General features: G+C 38.5%; 1 long non-coding RNA gene across 1 annotated transcript; it reads right to left on the reverse strand.

Moving 5' to 3' along the window:
• Window positions 1-161: 161 nt before the first annotated feature.
• Window positions 162-2,062, reverse strand: LOC144411405 (uncharacterized). Its single transcript, XR_013468565.1, has 3 exons — window positions 1,926-2,062; window positions 1,668-1,691; window positions 162-1,073 (listed from the first exon to the last, which is right to left on the reverse strand). It is a non-coding gene; the product is annotated as an uncharacterized LOC144411405 (long non-coding RNA).
• Between the last annotated feature and the right edge of the window lie 3,938 nt (window positions 2,063-6,000).

Consider the following 6,000-nt stretch of genomic DNA (forward strand, 5'->3'; position numbering starts at 1 on the left):
TTAAACCTTTGTCTGCTTTTACTGATCAAGAACACCAAGAGAACAACTTATAATACTTGGGTTTATATTAAATCAGGAAGCGTTGTCGTGGCAACGTGATGATGGATGAAAGCTTCTGAACGTCGGGCCTGCAGACAGAAGGCAGCAACTCCCAATGAATCCACTTCCTCCTTATAGATGGCTTTGTTTTATTTCAGTATGAACAAAGTGAAACAACTAAACACACAAATACACTGAATGTTTGAAATAATGTACGTTTATACAGGAAATTGTTATTACAGATTTCTAGAGTACTGCTACCAAAACAAAGCTTTGGGTACAAACCAGCGGAGCTCCAAAGCAACAACGATCAGGAAATTAACTATTCCTTTTATATGATATAGACTTTTACTACAATTGTTTTTATGTAAAGTAACAAGGGAGCAACTTTCTTGAATTATGTTAATGTAATGATTTACTCGAAATATATATTTGAAAATGTACCATTCAATTCTAAATGATAAAAGGTACTTTTTATCAATTACAACAAAATATGTAGGTTATGTGTGGTTTCTTTCAGTTTCTGAATTAACTTTTCAGTTTTGTTTAACCAATGTGTTGGGAAAAAGTCTCGGAAATAGTATAAATGCTTTGTCCGAGTTGCAAAAACAGCAATAGTGTTCTAGAGATAAGTGTATAAGTTGTAGATAGGAGAGGTAAGAGGTGAGGGTGAGAGAAGAGAGTCTCTCAGAGTATTCAAGTCAGATAGATTAGGTACCAGTAACCCAAGTCGAGCCAACAGAGCTTAGTCCAAAATTCAGTTCAGTTCAGAGAAAGGTTTCCAGAGTTTGTTCCATTCCATTGCCAAAGATTACCAACGTGAGAGTGGGATAGAGGGGGACACAAAGTGTGAGTTGCCATATGCAAAAGACAGAGCGGTAGATGTGACAGGATAGATAGAGAGCCAACTTGTAGACAGAGTGGATACAAGGTACAGGATAGATAGAGAGCCAACTTGTAGACAGAGTGGATACAAGGTATAGGAGAGATAGAGAGCCAACGTGATAGAGGAGAGATGCTGCACAGCAGGACACCTGGAAGACACAATACAAAGACACTTTAGACAGCAGTTTGAAGATCAATTTAAGGAACATCTAAATGACCAGAATATCAACCATTCTACCTCGATAATACCTCACTTATTTATATGAAAAACAATGTTGACCATAAATGGATCATTGAGTAGACTGGTTCAGATGTCTCACAGCTTGCGTCTCTCTCCCAAGTTGTTTCACAGCGTCGCTGCTGCCACCTCTCCTTTTACAGGGTTTGCCTTTAATGATTACCAGTTTTCATTTTATTCTGAAGTATTGTTTATATAAATCATCTTATTTATTTTAAATATAAAATGTTTAAGAAGCATTGGAGTTTATTCATACGATGTTAACAATCCACAATTAAAAGATGATACTCTGAATTCATGCAGCCGTGAGAGTCACTGCCTTTTCCTGTTCACTGTTCTGAAACTATTTCAGAATAAAAGCCTTTTGTTAATAAGGGGATTCCTGGACAGGAATCTCGAAAAGAGACTCAGACTCACACAGGAGGTGCGGCTTGGAGTTTTTCATAACAACTTCACCATGTGTTTTAACAAAGTGTATTCAGTTTTCACTCATGTGTGAACTTACTGTGAAGTCACCAGCAGTGATGGTCTGTAGTTAAAGACAGAGAGGAAACAGGAAGAGTCGGGAGAGAAATACATTACATTTACATTCTTCTCAGAAAACCAGTGTATCACATCCCATTTGACTCCAGAACTGTTCTTACGGTCGGGTGATTATTGTTACGTACAGATAAGACAGATTATTATGATGGGAGGACATTTAAAAGCCAATGTAATATCAATTTACTTATAGCATTAACATTAACAATGTGTGTGAACTTACACTTCAGAGTCAGCCTGCAGGAGAGGAAGGAGGTGAGGGATGAAAAGAGAGAAAAAGACATTTTCAATTCACTTCAGAAAACCAACCTAAAGCTCATTTTAAGTACTTTCAGGTTCCTTATTTATTATCAATGTATAATTTAAAATGGACATAAAAGTGTGTGTGTGACTGTGGGGATACCGACTGTTGTCAACAACATACAATCGTATCCCTTCAATATGTGTTATTGCCTGTCAAGGACTTTAAGAAATGCAGCTGGTTCTATAGCATAGGACACAACATTAACGCTGCCACCATCAATTATTAGTTACAGATTATGCAAGCTTTTTAAATGTTAATGTTTTCTGATTGAACAGATCTGATTTCTGGCTAAAACAATACATCCACAATAGAAAGAAATACATATTGAAACTCATATTTTTTTTTAACAAAAAAGATCTACATATGCTAAACAGTGATTCACATTGAAGTTCTGTGGTCTGTTTTCAATTTAATGACAGCATTTCTATACTTACCAACCAAAATGGAGATATGGATCGATGTTCTGTTGTCTGCCAGAGGAAACAATATGACAAAAAGACAGTAAGCGGGTTAAAGCTTCAAGCCAAACACACAAAAAAAAACCCTGTCTATTCAATATATTATCTATTCAATACATACATTACAGAGGTAGAATACTACTCTTTATTACTACCAGCATCATATGGGAAATCAAGAATTAACTCAACCGTTGTCATGCATTGTTTAAGTCTTCATTAGTTTGTGTGTGTGTAGCCTCTGGTTAAAAGAAACAAGCCAGGATTTCAAATGCAATATACATCATAATAATAATTATAATAATATCTAGCCTCTTGCTCATCATATATACCACTATTCTTGCCATAAATGTTACTACATGCTGGTAACAGCTTAAACTGCTGGTAAACGACCTAAGGAGCATTAACAGTATTCATGTTAGAAATTAGCTTGTTCCTACTGACGTTTTTACTAATGTGTTGGCGGTTTAAAAGGCATGACATTGGTGTGTAACTCCTTCCTGTAACTATATAACATGACCGGAGGAGCTGGATATTCTCTGTGGGAATATTTGTGGGTTTTGGCGTCATGACGCACTGGAGGGGGATCAGCTATGGACAAATTAACTAAATTTCTGCGTTTTACGTGATGTGGAAGGCCCACATTTGCCAGGTCTTTACGGATGGTAACGACATCCGTAGACGATCGAGCTGCACTATCACACGTAAGCACGGTATAGATCATGGCGACTGGTTACAGTGCAGCAGTAAGAGCCCAGAATAAAGAGATTTTACTTAATTGCAATAAACGAATAACAAGCGAAATAACAGAATTATGTCGATTTTTTTGTTCATGTTTTGTTACTTCTGTCGGCAAGACGGAAGAGCACCGAACTTTAAAATGCTCGTTTTCTGAATGGAGCCTGGATGGAGCAGTGCTAGCCTAAGCTAACATTGTAGCAGCTCCACCAACACTCGTACGGCGTCATTATATACACCATAGTGGTATGCACATAGTTTAATTCGTTCTGTACCAACATGTCTCATAGAGCTCTATGTGAACAAAGAAGCTACAATATAGTAAGAACAAGAGCAGCCTATAAACGCGTCATGTTGTAGGTTACGCTTTAACAATAGCACAAGAAATTTGCGCCACGTTGGGTGTGAACATGGCGTCATGACGTTAACGGTCAGCTAACACTAGCATATCGGCTAGCACTGACTTTAGCCACGTTAACTGATAATAGTAACGTTAGCTAGCTAACCGGTGACTTAGTTAGCTAACTACCGCGTCAGTTAACGTTAACTAAAAACGTGGCATACCCCCAACTCATATGTAACGTTAACTTAACATGCTAAAGTCACAATAGCTGCTATGCTAGTGTTAAGCAAGCGTCAGCATATGCAATACATGGGTAATATTTCACTTTCATCCATGTAGTTATAAACTCTATGAGTTACCAACTAACCTCAACGGCTTTTTAAAACCTTATATTGTATTTATATCGATTAAATCATTCTCCGTTAGCGGCTCACAATTACTTACCAGAGAAGACGGCAGGACCGAAGGGTGCGCATGCGCAGTTCAGTTGTAGTGTTCACTGAGGCGTTCAGGGGGCACTCGGAAATTCAGAAGTCGAACGCAAAAGAAAATCATGTCTATTTCTGCAACAATCAATCAATGTCACACCAAGCACAAAGTGGAATTCAGTCAGAAAGCTCAATGGATTATTAATAAAAACATCTAGATAATATAAATCCAGTACATAGATCCAATAAATAAACAAATATAAACAGGTGAGCTGAAAAGTGTAAAAACCACTAGTCTGAGACATTGTTTGCAGCTTAAATTAAAAAGATGTTATACTAAATGGGGTGATCAGTAACGATTTTTGTGTTAATATAAGAGCAGTTAAAACAGATGGAACACTTAAGTAAAGTGGGAGAAACAAATGTGAGAGGAGGGTTAATATCGCTCAATAAAGTATAGTTTATAGTTTTAGAGTCACCTCTTGCAAATTGTATCAGGTTGAACAAATACTAAGCGTCATCAGCCATTGTTTGCGGAGAGGATCTGCGCCTCACCGAGCGCTTTCATCTCACCCGCGAGTGTAAGTTGTTGTTGTTTGTCGGCCAATCACTGTCACATTGCACATTTCTCTCCAATGATGAGCCTTCACTCACTGGTTACTACGTCCGAAGCGGTGAGATCAAAAGGCTTTAGTGAGCCTCACACCACCGCTGACATTTTAGATTTTCATTGAACGTACGACAAGATAAGAGAAAGGTAAGCGTTTTTCCTCTCAAATGATAATGATGATAATTAGAATACTTTCAAGAGGGTTTTTCCTTTCTAATGTGATAATAACTTGAACACTATTAAGAATACCTCAAATTAATTAAGTCCATATATATTTTAATTACAAAAAACATGAAATTGCTAACAAATAATCATTTTAAAGATTGCTAAGTTATATATCTTGTTATTTCCAATCACTCTCCTGTTTTAAGTCAATTCAAGGCACTCTTAAAAGGACATTATATAGTTTATAACACTATTACGCTAAAGATAATATATAAGAGAAGCGTAAGCCTTTTTTAATACTGTCCTATTCTTTAATTTATCCTTACTTTGTGTTTATTGTATTATTTCAGAATGGCGTTACATGCACTCTTGTGGACAAAGCCCCCCACCCCTTATTTCCGACCCCCACCGATCCACCTGTGTGTCGTGGGGATGGTGGAGCAGAGCAAGGTGGTGGTCTGGGACTTTGATCCCGCAGGTGCAAGGCCAGTTACAACCAAAAAAAATATTCTGGCCGCAGTCTCAGATGGGGAGTCAGTGGGAAAACTGGCTTCCTACGAAGAGTTCGGGGGGAAATTTAAAGAGGGTGGCCATTATTTTATAAAGGGGCATTCCCTGAGAGGGAACTCTCCACCCTATATTATAGTGGTTAATAAGGACACTATGTTCTTTAGAAGTGCTCCTATAGCACTATCCGAAGAATTAAAAGAGCAGGCGGAGGCCCTCATCCGTCCACTCTCACCACTGACGCCCCTCAGCACCTGCAGGAACGCCAAGGGGTTTCTGACCGTGGAGGGGGAAGTGATCGAAGTAAGTGAAGTTTACATTACATCAAATTGTAGGAATTTGTGGATCATGGTATAAAATGTGAATTAACCCACAAATCCATCTTCTCTAGCTGTCCACGATAAAACCGATCTCTAAAGAAAGGGAGGTCTTTCCGCTGCGGAACGTCACTCTGCAGCAGGTAAGCAACACAAAGAGAGAGAGACACAGAGAGAGAGGGGGGAGAGAAACAGAGACAGACAGACAGAGAGAGTGATAGAGACACATAGATAGAGATAGACAGACAGAGATAGAGATAGAGACACATAGATACAGAGAGAGAAACAGAGAGAGAGAGACAGAGAGAGCGATAGAGACACATAGATAGACAGAGAGAGAGAGAGAGAGAGACAGACACATAGAGACACATAGACACAAAGAGAGAGAGACACACAGAGAGAGAGAGAGAGCGGGGGAGAGAAACAGAGAC

The sequence above is a fragment of the Gasterosteus aculeatus genome, chromosome 8 (assembly GCF_964276395.1).
Source record: "Gasterosteus aculeatus chromosome 8, fGasAcu3.hap1.1, whole genome shotgun sequence".
NCBI lineage: Eukaryota > Metazoa > Chordata > Actinopteri > Perciformes > Gasterosteidae > Gasterosteus > Gasterosteus aculeatus.